The sequence below is a fragment of the Bubalus bubalis genome, chromosome 15 (assembly GCF_019923935.1).
Source record: "Bubalus bubalis isolate 160015118507 breed Murrah chromosome 15, NDDB_SH_1, whole genome shotgun sequence".
Classification (NCBI taxonomy): domain Eukaryota; kingdom Metazoa; phylum Chordata; class Mammalia; order Artiodactyla; family Bovidae; genus Bubalus; species Bubalus bubalis.
The window spans coordinates 61131827-61151722 of record NC_059171.1 but is presented as its reverse complement, the minus strand read 5'-3'; the positions used below and the strand labels follow the sequence as shown (position 1 = coordinate 61151722).

The 19896-nt window shown below is 43.4% G+C and overlaps 1 protein-coding gene across 6 annotated transcripts in view; it reads right to left on the bottom strand.

Moving 5' to 3' along the window:
* Positions 1 to 8738, bottom strand: part of PCMTD1 (protein-L-isoaspartate (D-aspartate) O-methyltransferase domain containing 1) — a 48371-nt gene extending 39633 nt beyond the window's left edge. For 3 of the 6 annotated variants that reach the window (XM_006063415.4, XM_025265427.3, XM_025265425.3), the window contains exon 1: positions 8523 to 8663. The gene's annotated coding sequence lies outside the window, so the exon portion shown is untranslated. Of the gene's footprint in view, positions 1 to 8522 lie in introns of all 6 variants that reach the window. The other 3 variants (XM_025265424.3, XM_006063417.4, XM_044928770.2) reach the window with 3 other exon arrangements.
* Between the last annotated feature and the right edge of the window lie 11158 nt (positions 8739 to 19896).

Sequence of the window (19896 nt, the reverse complement as noted above, 5' to 3'; positions counted from 1 at the left end):
GGATTGCAAAGAGTTAGACACGACTGAGTGAGCACGCACGCACTGCACAGCTTGCAGGAGCATCAGCTACACACCTGTGAGACTTCCTGAGGCAGCACAGGGAATGGTATCTGTGAAAACAGGGCATTCAGGCACACGTCTGTGTGCAGGTGTGGACCACATACATATAAAATGTACCATGCAGGCACAATAAAACCAGGGGTTATTAAAATAAAGTGACAACTGAACAATTCCTTAAGAAGAAGAAAGCCTGCAGAAAGCTTTTTTACCATCAACAGTGAGGTAACTCAGCTAGTTTAGGACCATGGTGACTTCCCTCCCTTTCCTTCAGAACCAAACCAATTTCAGGAACAGTTACAATATAGATATTTATATAAATTACTGTAGAAAAGCCTAAATCTTTCTTTTTCCATTTCTAATTTCTGCGGTTCAAAAAAGAATAAAGGTTCAAAATCATTCTATTTGCAGGAAAAAATTCAAGTCCATTAAACCATTAAAATGGTTTAGAAGTATTTAAAGTAATTCTTTCATAATGTATTCTTTTACAATATATGTTAAATCACTACAGAGCACTGCCAGGCTTTTTCTCAAAAGTAAAACTGTAGTAACTACCTTCACATATTTCAAAACTTGCTCTTATATTTGAGTATCGAGATGACTGACCATGAATTTAAAAATCTACTCTAGTCATAAAGCGACTACAATGCAAACAGGAGACTAAGGAGGGTGATAAAATACACCCTCCTTCTCAAAACTGTCTGACAAAGAAAGGTTCACTTGTGTGGGTGTTTTTTTGTGTTTTTTTTTTTTTTTTTTTTTTTTGAGCTATGGCATTTCTAAATATCTAAGGCACTTAAAGATCCAGTATTTTAAAGATGGATTACAAAAATACAATGATTTGTTATCAGAGTAAGAGCTCTGAACTATTAACCCAGGAGCAGCAACAGAGGAGGGTACCGACACCCACTGACACATAGGGCTCCCTCACAACAGCTACACCACTCAGCACTCAACCATGTGCACAAACAACCTGATGGCTGAGCCGAGGCCCTGCCACAGTTCTGGTTACCTGGCAGAGCGTGCAGGTCAGAGAAAATTCAAGTGATCACAATTTCCAAGCTTCTATCACCAAGTAAACATATCTGTCTTATTTGACAGCAGGATTTATAAAGCTGGGCTCTTCTAGCTGGTGTTCTCATTAATACAGAAATCTCTTGAGAATTAACTAAAGGAGACACCATCCCAATGATTGCATTCCCAATGATCTACTTCTTTTTTATCCATATCTTCTAGTCTTTCTACAGTGAATTCGTATAGCTATTATATGTGGCGGGGGTCCGTGGATGAACAAAAATAAATGACCTTTTATTATCCTGTTCAGTAACCCTATTCAGTAAGCCACGCTTACTACACCACCACGGATGAAGCACAGCCTGGGAAACCTTCCTGGACCAGTTAGGAGTGAGCTGGCAGAACAGCTGCACCACTTCATCAGCTGAGACGTGCTGTACACCGCCACTCTGCACTCAGAGCGCCCTTGGTCTGAAGGAATCGAGGAGCACTCACTGTTTACCTGGTACGCACCGTCACTTACTTGTTAATCCATGCAATTCTGACCTTCATTAGTCTTACCATTACTTGCTATTCAGTAGGATTCTGACTGACATGTCTAAAGATGCATGAATGTTATTTTTGTTTATACATAAACTCTGAAAGGACTCACACCACACTGTTAAAAAGCCATCATTATTACCCAAACAACCCATGAGGAACAGATGTGGAGAGCAGAGGTTTGCTGAAGGAGGAATTTGTTTAACTTCATTTATTTCAGTACTTTAAATCTTATCTCTGAACACACAATATTACAATAAAAAAGTTAATGACCTCATAAAATATGTTGTGTTGTTGGCCATGACATTTCCTTCCAGACAACACCCAGATATCTTATTCCATTCCCTGAAAAGGTTGTCTATGTTAGATATACTACTATAGGCCACAGTCCCAGAGATGATTTTCCAGATATCAAGAATCATTTCTGAGCACCGAACTTGTAAACACAGGCATAGAAGGCCTCGCCCAGAGCAGACAATTGGTCCCAGGAGCTGCTACCATTCACCACTGCCATCCCCCCTCTTCCCATTAGGTTGTCAACAGCTCCCAGAATCCTCACATGGTCCCCTTCTTCTCTCCATTCACTCACCCGTCATCAGCAGCCTCAAAAGGCATCCATCTGATTCTCCACCAAGAAACAGCCATTTTAGCTTTCAAATTTTATTTTTCTCTAGAAAGATCTTCCAGTTTTTATTTCTCTTCCTTCAAACAGTTGCTTCAATGGATGTGTGTAACAGTAAAGAATGGGAAACAATCTAAATGTCCATCAGTAGGGAATATGGTTAAATAAATGATTATATATATATATAGTCTATACATGTAGTGATACACAGCTGATCCTTTGAGGCTGCAAAAAAATTTTAAAGAATGAAGAAATTCTTTATCTACTCTTATGGAATATCAGAGACACACTGAGTGAAAAATGCAAGTGAAACTATTTGCAATATATTATACTTTATCATAACTTGAAAGAAAAATATTTATTCAAATATACTTATAAACAAACAAACTGCTTCTTCTATATCATTCCAAAGATAAGTGACTACCTCTCAGTAGCGAAAATGGGAGGTGGAAGAGGAGTCTCTTTCAGTCTATAAACTTTATAACACTTATACCTTGACCCATGTGACTATATGTTTTTAAAATCAATTACTATAAACTTGCTTAAAACTTTTATTTTCAGAGAAGTATTTATGATTATTTTTATCCTTTATAAAGTTGAAAGCTGGAAGACTGACAAACTGATTAGTCTGAGAATAACACTTTTATTAAAAACTTTTTAAATAAACTTTTATAAACACTTTTATTAAACTCCAATGCCATCACCGAGATAGCCTACATTCTCAACTTCTACCAGAAAGGATTATATTTTTATACAACAAAGCAAAAACAAATTACTTAATAAAATACTTACATTAATATAGTACTTACAGTAATGTAATACTTAAATTGTAATACAAGATGCAAAGGCAATATGTTGTTGTTGTTTAGTTGCTCAGTCATGTAAGACTGTTTGTGACTCCATGGACTGTAGCCCGCCAGGCTCCTCTGTCCATGGATTTCTCCAGGCAAGAATACCAGAGTGGGTTGCCATTTCCTTCTCCAAAAGGCAATATAGAGAAATATAAAATTTTAACCTCTGCATGGTAATCATTAACCATGATAAATTCAAGGTTAGACATGTGCATGTAAAAAAACACTTATAAGTAGTTTTACAAATAACTTACTTATCACAATTACCTAGAAATGAGTCTGAAAATTTAACTCATTTGATAGCCTACAACAAGGAAATCCGGTTTTGTTACATACACAAAAATAAAAACTCCATTAAACTATTCTGTCATCTACCAACTAAAATAAAAAACTACTTAAATTGCCATTAATGGGGCAGGTGACCAGAGATCATTTTCATTCACACACATCTCCTAAGCGTCTACAACACATTTTCTGCTTTCTAACATTTTATAATCCAATTACAACTGTTAGAGTACTCAAAATTCAGAGTAGAAGGTTCTCATCACGAGGTTAACAACTATATGAATGAGAAAAGACCTCGCTAGCAGACAGGGAACAGGAGCCCTAAGGAAATACAGCCCACCAGCTAGCCCTTCTGCACAGGGACCTCCTTGAATAGCAGACATGGGAAAGGGAGTAAATCCTGAATGAAAATGTATAAGAAACCAAAAGCTTGAATAAAACAAGAAACAAATGTGAGAAGGAGTGCTGGGGCCAGGTAAGGCACTTTTGAAAGGCAAAGGTGAAGAACAGGGACTGTATCCCAGAGTTGATCAAGAGCCACTGGGTGGAGGTACAGAACTCTTCAAGAACACAGAACTGGAAGACAGGCTGGGGATTCAAACTCCAGGTCTTCCACCTATTAGCAACTCCTTCAGGTTCATGAAGTCTCAAATTCTTTCCCTGTAAAGTGGCACAATAGTACCTAAGACATACAGTACTTAAGACACAATAGTACCTAAGACATAAAGACATAAACTATCATGAGGACCAAATGAGACAAAGCATGCCTGCACAGTGACTTTTGTCAGAAGAAACAGTAAATTTGGAGCTCTGCTTTGTTCCCATGCAGGGAAAAAAATGATCAGGGTTCCAATTAGGACAGTTAACTTGATAGCAGTATGCATGATGGATGGCACAAACTTAAGAGATTATGGTTGTCTCCTGTTAACGACAGCTGAAGCAAAGGGATTAAAACTGTTTCACCGCCGTGAAAATGCAAGACAGGAGAAATCAGGAACAATGTGCAATAAAATGACAAATCATTTCTAAAAAAAGTAAAGTGAGGAATCAAAGATGTCCTTTGAGTCCAGATGACTAAGAAAACATGATGATTAATATAAACAAGTAAATGGAGAAAAAACATTAAATCTGAAAACAAAACACTTCAGCTCTGAATGTATTTGATTCAAGATAACAAAATGACAGCTACTTAAAAGAGTTTTTCAAGGAAACCAAGTTAAAGGCAAATCTGAAGCTTTGGAAAGAAAATGAAGCTATGCAGAACTCGGGCCTCGCAAAGAGGGAAAGAACAGTGGGAACAAGGGGCCTGTGGTGGCCAAAAGGGAGAAAACAAAGCTCCCAAAGGGAGATGAGGAGGCCCTCTCAGGTGGCCTGTACCTCAGTGAGGTGAGAAAACAAAGGCCACGGGGCCCAGGAGTCCGAGATGCTGGCCAGGAGAACAGGGAAGACAAGGGCCTCAGGGTACTTCACAGCCCACAGTTCTCAGATGCTCACTGCACTTGAGGTTACAGACTCAACTGACTCATGATAATGTGGTCATTATGGGTTTACAAGAGCCTGCAGGTTACCACATAGTGTTAATTATTGCAATTCAACCCCCAGACATACTTTATTTCAGTATCTCTAAGCTCAGAACTGTAACTTTCACATTCTTACTTCCCTTGACCTCCATCCACATAGCTGACTCCCCTCCGTCTACACTGAGGGCCAACTCTCAGATTTTCTCCCCTCAAATTCTGGCTTCAAGATCTTGCATCTGAACTAGCTTCTCCTTAGAAACAAAGTTGTCAGGGAACAGGTCCTTTCGGCAATTCCAGAGTTGTTTTATACTTAGCTTTTAAATCCAATCTAGATTTTAAACTCTAGGTGATGCTGATGCTACTGTTACCATTCATAGGATGTAAAAGTTTATTGATTTCTGGCTACTCATGAATGCATTCCCCCACGGAAAGGATTTTTCAGGCTAAACTGGAAAACTTTTTATTACTAGCCACCAGTCATAAGACCTCTCTTACTAATTTCTGAGAATATGCACACACAGTATTGGACTCCCCATTCTCCTAGGGCTGGGAATACCAGTGTATCCTAAAGACATCTTGCTGCTGCTGCTGCACTGTTGTTTATATCCCACAACCATAAACCCACTTACATCCAGCATGCGTGGTCCAAGAGACAAGCGATGGCAGATTAGTCACTTAAATGTGCATCTAATTACATCCTTTAACAACTGCCAAGAATAAAAGCCCAAATATTTTCCTATACGTGGGTTTCTTCTTAAATACATATATATTACAACTATCTCACTTTAACCTCAGTATTTGCCATATTTCTTTAATCCAGTTTTCACATGTGCTGGAAAACCAAAACAGATTAATAACCACAACATTATGACATAGATGCTATTAAATTGCCAGTCACCATGTAGTTTTATGGGACCAAAATAAATATGGAAATCAATCTTTTTAGGGCCCTCTTTGTATTCTTTTCATCATATTAGTTTACAAAGAGTGTAACTGGGTTCATAATTCTAAACGAAATGAGACTAGTCTTTAAGGAACAGAATAGAAGTATCTGTAAGAGCTACAATTTACTATGATGCCCAAATGAGCACGGCATCTAGTGGAGTAACCAAAGACTAAAGTAACACAATCCCCATCTTCCCGGTTAACAGCATCACTCCAAGGTATTCAATATTTTAATAACACTCCATCAGAAACCTCATCTAAAAAGATATCACTAGAGATTCACACTAACTATCCTTTAGATTATTTTTCAATGCACACAATTATATTCATGTCTCTACTCTTAAGGAAAATTTCCAAGCCAAAAAGGAGAAGGAAACTCTGAGATCAGTGATTTTGTAAGGTAATTTTCACTAATGGGGGGGTAGCACGGCAGAGCAAACCACATGCTCTTGGCAGCATGTGTGGAGCATGAAGCATGCCCAAGTCTAATTTAGCCACTACCAGTAAAAAGGTAACAGGGTTTTGAGCAGTTGACTTTGAGAGCTTCTGTTTAAAAATCCATAGAATGGACAGCATGCCACCTAGGTTGTGAGAAATACATGAAAGAGTGCTTCTATTACCAGCCACGATAACTAAAAATGCCATGGATGTTTCTGATTCCTTCTGAACATAGCTTCCCAAATAATAAAATGCTACACAGCTGGGCCTAAGATCGTGGGCTACATATGCTGAGAATCAAGTGGTTCCATATGATTCCCTTACTAAGTTGTCCTCCCTGGAGGGCAAGATGAACATGCTATACATTTTCAATAAGCACAGGGCAGTGATTAAATCGCCAAAGCCTCCAGCATCTGCACACAGAACTATAAAACTTAACAGCAACTTCCTAGCTTTCTATCTTGCTGAATGGTAAGCAGCTAGGGTCACCCTTCCACTTAAGAGTTTACCTCCTACCAGCCTGAAACACGAACCTGTGGGCCGCTGGCCTTCTATCCTACCTCCTCCTCATACACAGTCCAGTTTTCCTTTGAGTGACAGAATTTGCTTTCAACTGGCCCTATGGAATTTAAGTTTACTCTGAAAAGTACACTTAAAAAAAAACAAAAAAGAAACTATTTCAGTAACCTGCTTTGTGAAGTCATCCAAGCCTCCTGCAAGCTGCCATTAAGTTCTATGTAAACATATTACTCAATTTTCTAATATGTAAGTATCCTCAACTGGCCTCAGACATTCTTAGTTTTATTATGTTTCAAAGTATCACTTTGTAGACTTTATTAAAAGCTAAGTAAAAGCTAAGATTATAGAAATAATAACAATGTTCAGCTATTAAATTTACATATATAGCTCTGTAGTTTATTGAAAGAATGAGGTATGTAAAAAAGAGAAATAATTGTGATATTGTTGACCAATAAAAACTATGTGCTATGTATGATCCCATTTTGTTTTTCGTTTTTGTCTGCTTGAAATATAGTCTCGATTTACAATAAGTTTAATATGCAATGAAAAATCCTTAAAGGCTAAACACCACACTTTAAGACTGGTTACACTCTGGGTATTAAGGGAGGGAGGGGAAATGGGTGAGAGTGAGGTGGGTGAGGGGAAGGAGGAGACTTTCTGTATGGTTAGGCTGCTAAATTTCTTTCTTCAAAGAGCATGTAATACTTTAGTAATAAAGGTAAATTAAAAACTAGGAGAAAAAACTATTGGCACAAACTGTACCTCCTCCATACCCAAATGATTCTAGTAAGTAACATAAAAAACATAGTTAGGTTCTCTAAATGTTAAAGAAGACAGATGAAAGCACAGTATTGGGGTGGGGAATGGCCGCGGACTCGTACAATCCTCCCCTCCTTGCTGCCCCGTTCCTGGGTCCCCTCCACGCCGGCGCTGGAAACCCCCTAGGGACCAGCCCGCACTTCACACGAGTAACCGCCCAACCCCAAAACCGAAAGTGGGAACAGGCTGCGCCGCTCCAGCCCTAACATCCCCTCCCCTCCGCTCCGGCCCCAGCGGGCAGGTCCGCCTCCTCCAAGACAACAACAAAGTCACGGGGGCGGGGAACTGCCCAGCGGCGGGCGCGACCCCGGCCCCCGCGAACCTCCCCACTCCTTAGACCCCGGGCCCCCTCGACGCGCCTCAGCAGCCCGGCCCCGACCCCGACCCCCGGCCTCCGCGACCCTTCCGACTCCTTAGAACCCGGGGCCCCAGTCTCCCTCCACCCGCCCCGGTCCCCTCGACCTCTTCAGCTGCCAGGCCCCGACCCCCGGCTCCCAACCCCGGCCCCCGCGACCCTTCCGATTACTTAGACCCCCGGCCCCGAGCCCCGGCCCCCGCGACCCTTCCGACTCCTTAGACCCCCGGGCCCCAGTCTCCCTCCACCCGCAGGCTCCTCGACCACCTTAGCGGCTCGGACCCGACCCCCGGCCCCTTCCGATTCCTTGGACCCCCGGCCCCCAGCCCCCCTCGACCTCAGCCGCCTGGCCCAGAATCCCGACACAGACCCCCGATCCCCCTTCTCGACTCCCGGGCCCTGACCCACCCGACTCCCAACCTCCCTCACGCCCCTCAGCCTCCGGGCCAGCGACCACCCTCCGGGACTCACCCCTGCAGCCTCCATCTCCCCTTCCGTCCCCTCGGACCCTACCCTTGGGCCCCGCCCCCGGCCTCAGCCCTCGACGGAGGCCTTACCTCTGGCGACGCGGTCGGTGGGCCCGCCGCAGCCGGTGCTGGTGAGGCGCTGGGTCTCGGTTGGCTCCTCAGCAGCCAGCGCCGCCGCCAAAACAACACGTCCGCCGCAGCAGCCTCCGCCGCCGCCGCCGGGGGGAGGGGCGGGGCCGGGACGCAGGTGGGGGAAGCCCGAGCGCCGCGGCCTCCGAGCCGGCGGCGACCGGGCATGCGCGGACGGCGGCGGGCGGGAGGACGCCGATGTCAACAAGGCCCGGGGACGCTCCATCCGGCGCCGCCCCTCGGGTCGCCCCGCCCCCAGACCCAAACCACGCGAGGTCTCGAGGGTCCCGGGACGCGGCTTCAGAAAGAGGAAGCCCGGGAAAGTGGCTTCTGTGCTGCAGCTGCTCTCCAGTGCTCCCTGGCAGGTCACAGAACCGAGACCCAGGCGCTAGCTGCAGCTGCTCTGCGGTGCCCGCCGCTGTGTGGGCGCCTGTACGTCAGTCAGGGCAAGCGGCGCCGGGAGCGGACCGAGGGCTGCCCGGCGGAAGGGCTCTGTCCGCGGCTGCGGGCCTTACGAACGTGCGGGCCGCCTCCGCTGTGGGCCTCCCGGTGAGCAGCTAGTTGGGGCGCCCGGGATGCCGCGCTGACCGTGTACGGAACCATTTAAGTCAGATGCTGTTGGCGGAGAACCTGCGAGAGCGCAGGCGAGCAGAACAGTTGCTGTCCCTTTTGCTATATTTGCAGCGGACGGAGCATGAAAGCAGGCCCGGCGGCCGCCCTCCCGGGTCTCCTGCAGGATCGCTCCATCTGCGGCGCCCGGCCCCAGGTCCCAGCTGTGACGGGCCCACGTGGCAGTCTCGCAAGGTTCGCTTTCTGCCGTACCAAGCAGGAATTTCAGCACCCGAAAATCTCCTACATGGGCTAGATAACTAAAAATGGTCAAGTTAGGAAAACTGCTGAAACACCTGCCACAGCATTTTCTCAGATTTTTCCATTTCTATGTTTACTTTCTGCAGTCTACTATAGGAATTTCTCAGAGTAATTGACCTCTCTTTTTCTCTTCTTCCGCAATTGCTTGAAAGCTGACCACAGGTCATTTGTAACAAGACTGCTAGTAAGTACGAATTATCAAACAGGACCCAGTGCTGTTCTTGTGGGTGAGGTGTTCGACAGCAGATCAGGGGACAGCTCAGGGTCTTCCTCCCAAGGTTCTCCACCTTCAAACCATGTCTGAGTATGCCTTCCAGTTAGCACTTTTCGTGAATGATTTCCTTCTGGTGAGTGTGCGTTCCTACTGGTGTGTTATCCCCAAAGTCTGCACCCAGGCCCGCTTCGTTCTCTGCTGCTCTCCAGCGCCCAGTGCAGGGTCTCCTGCAAGACTGGTACTCTACGTTTGTTGAATGGCTAGTAGGATTTTAAACTATCCCATCATCTGGAATTATTTAGAAATTTATTTGGACTTTACTAATCTAGATTCCCACAAGACAGTTTATTCCTAGAGTTCTTGGCTTGTAGTTGCAGCAGGTCTGGCCCTGGAAACAGGAAAGTAACCCTTGCTCCCTTGCCTTCATAAATTAATTCTTCACACCAGGTTGCTTCAGTTTTAACTTTAAGCACAAAATAACCAGAGTGAATACACTGCGAATACAGAACCCTGGGTAGCCAGGAGCCTTGTGATATCAAAAAATCTCTAATTTGCACACATGAGGCCGTTGACTGGAGCGGGGAAAAAGCACCCCATGAGCATTGTGAGTTAAATTTTATTCGGGGAAATGAGAGCTATAGCCCAGGAGACAGACAGCAATTGAGGTAGCTCTGAAGAACTACTCCAAAGTGGTAGGGGTGAAGGTTTGTGTTGCATATAATTTTAGTGAAGGTGGGGTACATATGCATTTGGGCAGCCTCGCTGCTAATCACAAGGAGCAGATGTCATCAATGATGCTTTTAGTACTTTTCTAGCTATGGGGAGATATAGGAATTGGGCTCATAAAATCTGAAAATATCTGAAGACCAGTTCTACGGGTTCTTCCCAGAGCACAGGTTTCCTCATTCCTGATCTCCACCCTGAACTCCTTTCAGGGGATGTTGAAGGTCAGCAGCTGCAAGGGCTCATGATTTAATCGTTGTAGAGGTAGATAGATGGCAAGTGCCAATTTGTACTTGGCAAAGCATTCAACAAATGCTTATTAAACGAAATCAAATTCCGAATACAAACTACTGTAACCGTCCTAGAAGTTCACATTTCCCAAAGTCATGACAAGAGTTGTTGCCTGTTTTCTTCAACCTGGGGGTTGGAGGTCTTTGTGGGTTGCCCAGATTAACCTTAAATCCCCTAGTCATTTGCAAACACTTCTGTTGCATAACGGGCCTTGGTTATGATTTATAATGAGTGCCAAGTCTGGTCTGAGGCCTGGAAGAATTTCCTTCTATCTTTGATTTGACTTGCAATATCTGGGGAAAATCCAGAACTGAATCCTACTAAATATGGAACTGTTTTGTTCTGCAATTTTATTTCCTTGTACTATTTTCAGTACAGTTACAAGTCTATCGCCTTCTCCCTGCCCCCCCCAAAAAAACCATAAAAATAAATACTTCCTCTCTAATAAAAGAAAATTAGTTTCACTGTACTTATTTTTCTCTGAAAAACAAGGGCAACACAGTGGCATTTCCATACTGATTTTAAGAAACATGAATTTAGTTTGTTGGGAAGATAGCTATATTTTCTAGAGTAGAACTGAATTTAAATGTGAAGAAAGCATCTAACTCTACATTCCTGAGAAATGATATGTATATAGTTTACAAATTGAGGAACTATAACACAGCCTCAGAGCTGACAGAGGTACAAGGGCAACTTGGTGACAATCTTTACAGCCATCAACACTTACTACAAGGCATCTCCTTGGTATTGTGTCCCACCATAGTCACTAAAAACCACTTAACTCCACATTCTAAGAAACATAGTCAAAATTAAGGATTTCTCTATGACAATCTATCTAAGTGGCTATCCTCTAGTAGAAAAGTGAAATAGACTTTGTGTAAATTAGCGGTTCTCAAAATGTGGTCTGGGCCCAGAGACGTCAAATCTTAAGGGCACTTCCCAGAAGTGCAAATTCAAGGGGCCCCACCCCAAGCTAACTAGTCCTCTGGGCGATTCTGGTCAATGCTGAAAGCTTAAAAATACTTTTTTCAGTACTTTTTCCTCCCTAAGTTACATTTAATTCGTACATATGAAACTGGGTGGAAGTAGACTTGCTTTGGTGAAAATGTTCCATTCCTGGTATTCCCAATGTTTGTAAATCACATGGCTAAGGAAATTGTACCTACTGTTCATGGACCTTCCCAAGGGTTTCTTCATGAGGCTTTCTCAGTCCTTTGAGCTATGATCTGAAGTTTTGTTGACCTTGTTAACATTCAAAGATACTATTCGTGACTGAGGGTGTGAAGGGACAGACTTCTCCCACAATCCTTTCCAAATGGGAAAGTCACCCAGAATCATGCACCACTGCTGCTTCTGGGGGCCTCAACCTTTAGTGACTGTTCTTTATTTTTTATTTTTCCCTCCGAACTATCCACCCATAATGCCAAGCTGATCTTCAGACTCCATTAGTTTCCCAGCATTTCAAAGCTAGTCTGTATTTTCTGAAACTTCTTACTGTGTTTAAAAAAAAAAAAGACAAAGTTTATGTTAAGTTACTTTATGATGAGAGTGTTTTAAAAAAACAACCTGGAACAGTAAGGAATTTAATTCTTTTGAGACCAAACAACAAATGTAAAAACATATACCTTGCTCTGTCCACCCACCTGCCTCCACTGGAAGTATTTATAGCAAAATACTTAAAAAGCAGAAAAGTTGGTTTTAGCTTCGCAAATTCAGTAACCATTGAAATCAAAGGAATAAAGGAAGTGTATGTACAATTAAAAAGAAAATACTCTCCCAAAGTCACTTCCAAAATTTCTGCTCTATTTAATATTGAGAATGAAACCTGTTGGTGCAGACTATCCAAATAGAAATGAATTTTAATTAGAAATTTAATCTCTTATATTAAGCCATAACATGTGTCTGTGTTACATTGCCTTTATATGTAGATGCCTTTCATTCTATCTGACAATACATAAAAATGCCAAAGACATTTAAATGATTGTTTTAGGCCTCCTTGCTCACATTTTCAGGGATTTACTTGAAAATAACTTATCTGATAATGGACTACTGATTCCTACATCAACACTTTTTCTCTTTTCCATTGGTTTGTAAGTCTTTATACTCAAAGAAAGCTATGCAGCTAGCCCCTTGACCACATAAATTGAGAAGTCTTAGGAGAAGGCGATGGCAGCCAACTCCAGTACTCTTGCGTAGAAAATCCTGTGGATGGAGGAGCCTGGTAGGCTGCAGTCCATGGGGTCGCGAAGAGTTGGACACAACTGAGCAACTTCACTTTCACTTTTCACTTTCATGCATTGGAGAAGGAAATGGCAACCCACTCCAGTGTTCTTGCCTGGAGAATCCCAGGGACAGGGGAGCCTGGTGGGCTGCCATCTATGGGGTCGCACAGAGTCGGACACGACTGAAGCGACTTAGCAGCAGAAGCAGCAGGATTACTTATCTTGTTGCATATGCCTACCACTCCAGTTGTATACTATGTAATATTAAGTTGGCCAGATGGTTTTTAAAGTGATGTGTAGTATCCATTTATTAATAAGTAAATCGATAGATTCAGTGAAAATAAGAATAAGAAAAAAAGGACAAGTGTCAGCCAAGTTAAGGAGCAAATTTCATTTCTAAAATCACTTGAGAGATTGCTGTATTTATGCTCATATGTTTTTATGTCATGGATCTAAGATGTTGATGAACAAAATAGTTTATTACCATATACACTTAAATAGATGAAATAACTATTTTGAAGTGATGACATAAATTGCTTTATCTTAAACAATTGATAATTATTTAATGACTGTATAGTTATCTTAGCCTCCTTTTTCACTTTCCTTGGAACCTGTCTTCGCTCCACATATCAGATTTTGCCCCGTCTCTAATAGTTTAAAGTACAGAAGTTAGAATCATTTCCTTATGACAAATACTTATATTTAATCTTAGTTTCAAAATTCGCAAAACAGGCTGCTTTCTGGAACTCAAGTATCATTATGTGGTTAAGAAGTTTAGGGAAGAAATTGCCATAATCTAACTTTATATCGTAGGTTTATATATTTTAAGTTACTAACATAATATAGTGAAGATATTTTTGTTGACAAAAATAGCATTTTAGATCCTCTATTTCCATGAAAACTTTCAGCTCTCTTTCCTCTCCTTTCTGCAAGGAGACAAGTTTTCACCATCTTTTGTACTGTGGGCAGTCAGGCAGTAATAAATAGAAACAGGAAGTTGTTCCATTTTTAGAGCTCACTAGACATTAAGAGAAGAGAAATCTAACCCTCATCCTTTTTTCGTTAAACTTTTTATTTTGCACTGAAGTATAGCCAATTAGGGCTTCCCTGATGGCTCAGACAGTAATCTCCCTAGCTTAGACTTCATGCCTCCAATGCAGGGGTCACTGGTTCAATACCTGGTCAGGAAACTAAGATCCCAGAAGCTGTACAGCCAAGAAAAGTTAAAAAAAAACAATATCAGCCAAGAGCCCCATACTAACATTAAAAAAAAAAAAAAGGTCCAAAATTAAGAGAATTTTGCATTGCAAAGGTAATGAGAATGGTTATTTTAGAACAAAGGGTAACACAGAGTAACACTGAAATATTAACAGGTTGTTCACGGTGTGCTTCTGAAGAGCAGAGATTATCTCATCTGAACGTAGGGCACGAAGGGGTAAGGGGACTAAGTCTGGCAGGTAAACTGCAGCTGGATTTGGTGTCATTAGACTCTCGCAGCAACAAAGAGCCAAGTTCATTTTCTTTATGTGCCCTTGACCCCAGAGCCTTCCATCAGAGCTAAGAGGTCTACCGTGTGTCACTGTTGCTGTGAGAGTTTGTTATCATCCTTCTGAGAGTTTGCCTCAGTGAGTCACAGTATAAACAGACTGTGTGTGTGTGTGTGTGTGTGTGTATGTGTGTGTGTGTGTGTAAGCCTTGGAATCTGAATTCTGAAAAGAAAAGGATAAATTCCCTGGTCAATAAGCCTGTCTTTATTGACCAAAACTGAACCATAGCAATGAGTAGTCTAGGCACTGAAGTGGTAACTAGTATTTATAGATTCTTCCTGCTCTAAATAGGTTGGTAATCTTGAACACAGCAATTAAGAGGAATTGACTAGAACCAACTGGCCTTCTAACAGAGTGTTTTTAAAAATCTCATTAAATGGAATAGTTTGCTAAAAATAATACTGAAAATATGGGTTGTGTCAACAAATCCATTATTAGGGCAGAACAGAGAATTTAAGTGAAAAATCCTAAAGCAAAGCCTGGGCCTAAATAATTATCAGCACCACTCCATTTAGCAAACATGCTAGATAAATCAGAACGTGATTTAAATTCTATGCTTTTTCCAGGAGGTATTTACAGAGTCTGGTCCACCCCAAACACTCTGGACAAGTATTCAGTGTAGCCCAATCTGAAGGTCACGGTTAGGTGACGGAGGCAGTCCAAAAGCACAGGTGCTTGGATCACATGGCTCCCACTGCCCCCTGCCAGGATGAGACACAAACCAGCACATAACACAAGCAGCACCTCAGCTCTTCTCCTCCACCTGGTCCCTCACACTGCCTGAGACTGGGAGGACCCAGAGTGGACGCCTCCCTGGTCTTGTCCACACCTTCCCCCACTGTGTGATCTTTTAACCTGATATTCCCTCTGCCTCTCCATGATATGTCCTGTTGGCCCCAGAACTAGCACTGTGTTTGAAAAACCTTACCATAAAGGGATTCATATCAAGATGCTTCACATACAAAAATCAACTTGGTTTCCTTCCAGGAGTATATTTACCAAGACAACTGTTGAAAAAAGCTAGAATCCTTACAAAGGAATTAACTAACAGAGTTCTAATCACAGAGGACTTCAACCTCAGTAGTAAGCCCCAACAGAAGGTTACAGGAGGAGGGCTTTCTGTTTTCTGAGCTTCCTTCAATTTCTGCTTAAATGGCTGAAAGATGAAATACATCTCTGATACTGGTTTATATTTTTATTCTGCACCTTTTCCTTTGCCCTTGATCTGTTTAAGCAGGTAGCCAAGTCACGTGGCTCCTCACTTTGTTGACGAGATGAAGTTGTTGGCAGGACAGAGGGATGACTTTGTGTGCATAACAGTTAGGCCCCAAGCTAACTTTCATTCATTCCCCAGATGGGAATGAAACAGATGACCTGGGTCCAGTGAGCAGCAAAACAAAACAAAAGCTTTTTTACCAAGCAGGGGACAAGACCTCGGAGGAAATGGATGCACAGTATAGCTAGAGAGGCTGGTCTTTTACTCTTGACGTTTCCAGCTTCACTACGTTTTCTCATGTCTGTAGGGTAGAGTAAACTCAGTAGAACCTCCAGGAGTGAAGGGTCCACACCAGTGGGGAAATGGGCATCTTAGCAGTAAGCACTGTGAGATGACAGGCCCCAAGCAGGAGAGCCACCTCAAGGATTTGACCTCACCAAGAACCCAGAATGTTTCATCTACATGGACATATGCACGCATGCTAAGTTGCTTCAGTTGTGTCCGACTCTTTGCGACCCCATGGACTGTAGCCTGCTAGGTCCTCTGTCCATGGGATTCTCCAGGCAAGAATACTGGAGTGGGTTGCCATGCCCTCCTCCAGGGGATCTTCCCTAACCAGGGATCAAACCCTCATTTCCTGTGGCTTCTGCATTGCAGGCAGATTCTTTACCCATGAGCCACCGAGGAAGCCCCTTTATAGACACAGGAGATCTGAAAGTGTAGTTCAAATTGAAATTTCTCAGTAGTTCCAGAGATTATGAGCTCACACCCAAAATTCACTTGACTAGGAAAGAATATTTGTTTTAACTTAGTCTCTAAAATTGCACAATCTGCTGCAGTTTGAACTGCATTCCAGCATACTACTGGAGAATGTTACTGGGCAGCTGTCTGGTGGTCAGACATTCTCAGGCCACAGACTGAAGATGACTGTACATCCTGGTCTGCTTGTGGCCATCCCAGGTGACAACTGTCCTCCCATCATGGTTATTAGTAGAGAACCCTTTCAGGGTCAAGTGTGCAGATTTGGAGGAGACACTGTGTGGCTCCCTGACAAAACCCTGTACTACTCTCAAGCTGCACTGGGGAGACCGGGCCACTCTTACAACACAACACTGCATTGGCTCCCAGGACACAGGTCCAGCAGGTGAACTCTAGGTCGCTGTCCTCGGTGGGCTGGCTCAGCACTCCAGACCCTACCGAATCAACATGTGCTCTGCACGGCCCTTACCATGGGGAAAGAGAGCTCTTCAGCTCACTCACGCCAGCAGATGAATAATCCAACTTGCTGGCTAGAATTACTCGCACGGCTCAAGCTACTGGCAAAGGTTGTGGGCGGGGGACAGTAATTTTCCAAGAAGAAAAGAGCAGAATATGAGTGTGAAAAGTCTCCCTGCTAGATATTCAACCCAGAAGCCCAGGAATCCTGTTTACTGCTGTGTTATGAAGCTGAGAAATGTGCTCTCAAATAGGAAGCCACTTCCTTCACACTAAACCACAATTCTAGTAACAGCTACTCTTCTGGGGACCCTAGGCCCAGTTCTCAGAGGCAAGATAAGAGGGTTTAAAGTTTTGTCTGCCACTGAAAAGGTAAAATAACCAGCAGCAGACAAAAAAAAAAAAAATCAAAAATATGACTCAAGATGCTTTCAATCTGAGAACAGAACAATAAAAGTCATGAAACAGAAATGCACCTGGCATAAATGTATATGTATTGCCCCGAACTTAGCTAATGAAGAAGTGAAGTGTTAGACAGTCATGTTCAACTCTTTGTGACCCCACAGACTGTAGCTTGCCAGGCTCCTCTACCCATGGAATTTCCCAGGCAAGAATACTGGAGTGGGTTGCCGTTTCCTTCTCCAAGGGATCTTCAGGACCCAGGGACTAAACCCTGGTCTCCCACATTGCAGGCAGATTCTTCACCATCTGAGCCACCAGGGAAGCCCAGAGCTCCCTCAGCCCTCCTGCCTGCCATGTGAGGACACAAAGAAGATGGCAGTCTGAACCCAGAACTGCACCTCATTTACTGTGAGCATCCGAGGGTGGCAGCCGCCCTGAAGTTCATCATCAGATCCTACTCACCCAGGGATTCATCTATAATGGTCCCTGGAAAGGCTTTTATAATTTGCATTTTTCAATTGTATCAAAGTCACATGTGTCATGGTGAATAAAAGCCAAATCTTGCTATAGAACTGAAACCATCAACAGTTCCTTCACCCATCCTTCCTTATCCCTGACCCACTCTCCTCACCACTCCTTTAAAAATGCTTAGGACGCTCATTTCTTTTTCTAAAGTTACACGCTAACTGCTGTTCATTGATGATCACATGCAGACACTCTTATCCTCTTCCGACAGCAGATGTAGAGATGGTTCACTTACCTCACTGCTCCTGCTCCCCTGCGTTTACCCTTTTGCATTTATGTCTCCTACTATTATTTCCATCTTTAGGACCATCTGTGTCAGCCCTCGTCTCCTGTTGCAGCCTTGTACTCCCTTCCACTGACCCTTCCCCTCTTCCCTTCCCACTTTACAACCTCTGCGACCTCTCAAGGTTATTATCATTTTTTAATATTTGTAATACAATTGTAATGATAGTGAAATTAGAAGTGTTCTTCCACCTGGGACTTTATAAGTGAAAGTGAAAGTGAAAGTGAAGTCGCTCAGTCGTGTCCGACTCTTTGCAACCCCGGGGACTATAGCCTGCCAGGCTCCTCTGTCCATGGGATTCTCCAGGCAAGAATACTGGAGTGGGTTGCCATTTCCTTCTCCAGGGGATCTTCCCAACCCAGGGATTGAACCAGGGTCTCCTGCTTTGCAGGCAGACGCTTTATCCTCTGAGCCACCAGGGAAGCAGGACTTTATAAACATAGACTCAAAAAAGGACTTAATGAGAAGAATGACTAGAGAATGAGGATTGTGTAGTTTACAGTTCAAGCATGCATAATTTCTTGCCACAAATTTTGCATACCATAGTTTAATGGGCTTGAATTTGTTCTTCTAAATGAGCTTTGAATATCTCTTTATTTAGAATTGTGGAGAGCTTTAGCCAGCTGGGTCAGTCTGTTGCAGGATTTCCTGGTCCTGTTCTGTGGGTCCAGTGGACCTGCTTCCTGGTTTTATTCCACACTTGCTGACCCTCCAGGGGTGACTTAAGCTGTTCTCAGGCGTTTGCACCTCCAGTCACTCCAGGTTTCAATTTCTATGAATAAATTCCTTTAACCTCTAAGAATGTCTTGCAGGGGGGTGCAAAATACCTGATTCAGGTTTTACATAATCCAGAAAGTCTTTTACTAATTATGTGTATCTGCTCCCCCGAATCTTAATAATCATAATTATTGTGGACACACAGAGCATAGCACATTCTGTGCAGCTTACAGTTTACTGTCTCATTTGCCATCTCATTTCTCATCCAAATGTCCACTTCTCAGGGCTGGGTTCCCTCAAGGCCTGTGCTCGTCACTTTCTACCCTATGACCCTGATTTACTCTCACTGTAGCTCTCATCCCCATGGGAAATTGAGCCATTTATGCATTTATGAAACTCACCCTTCTAGAAGGTGCGTGCATGCGTGCTAAGTCACTTAGTCATGGCCGACTCTTTTCAACCCTATTGACCACAGTCCACTGGGCTCCTCTCTTGGTGGGATTTTCCAGGCCTTAATACTGGGATAGGGATGTCTTGCCAGGGGGTCTTGGCAGGGGGGTTCTTTACCACTAGCACCTCGGGGAAATGGCTATGGAAGGTGAGCTCTGTGCACACGGGCACTTGTTTGGCCTTCTATCTTTCTGTGTCTGGAAGCCGGGCAGTGCCTGCAGCAGGCTGGCTCAGTGAGGGCGGCTGGTGTTCACCACCATCCACTCTCCTGCCTCCTGGTGCAAAACAAGTTATGTTTTCCAGCAGCACAAGCTGAAGCTTGGCAGGCTCCATCCCTGGGGATTCTGATTTAGAAGCTCTCAATGGGCCTCGTGGGTTTGCATGTCTAACAAGCTCACAGCATCATTCAGTGGAAACAGTGTTCCACGGCTGACCACATGCCTTTCTCTGTGCCAGTACATCTGTGGCTGCAAGAACTGAGAGATCCTGTTGTTTTGTTTTATTGTTTAACTACTTAACACTTTTCTGTAATTTCCTCCAAAGGAATGTAGCCCACAGCATCTCTTCTCCCGAAACACAGGAAACAACTGTACCAGGACTCGGTCAGAGGCTGTTTAAGCAATCAGTTCACCTCGAGCATCTCAAATCCACCTTCCCCTT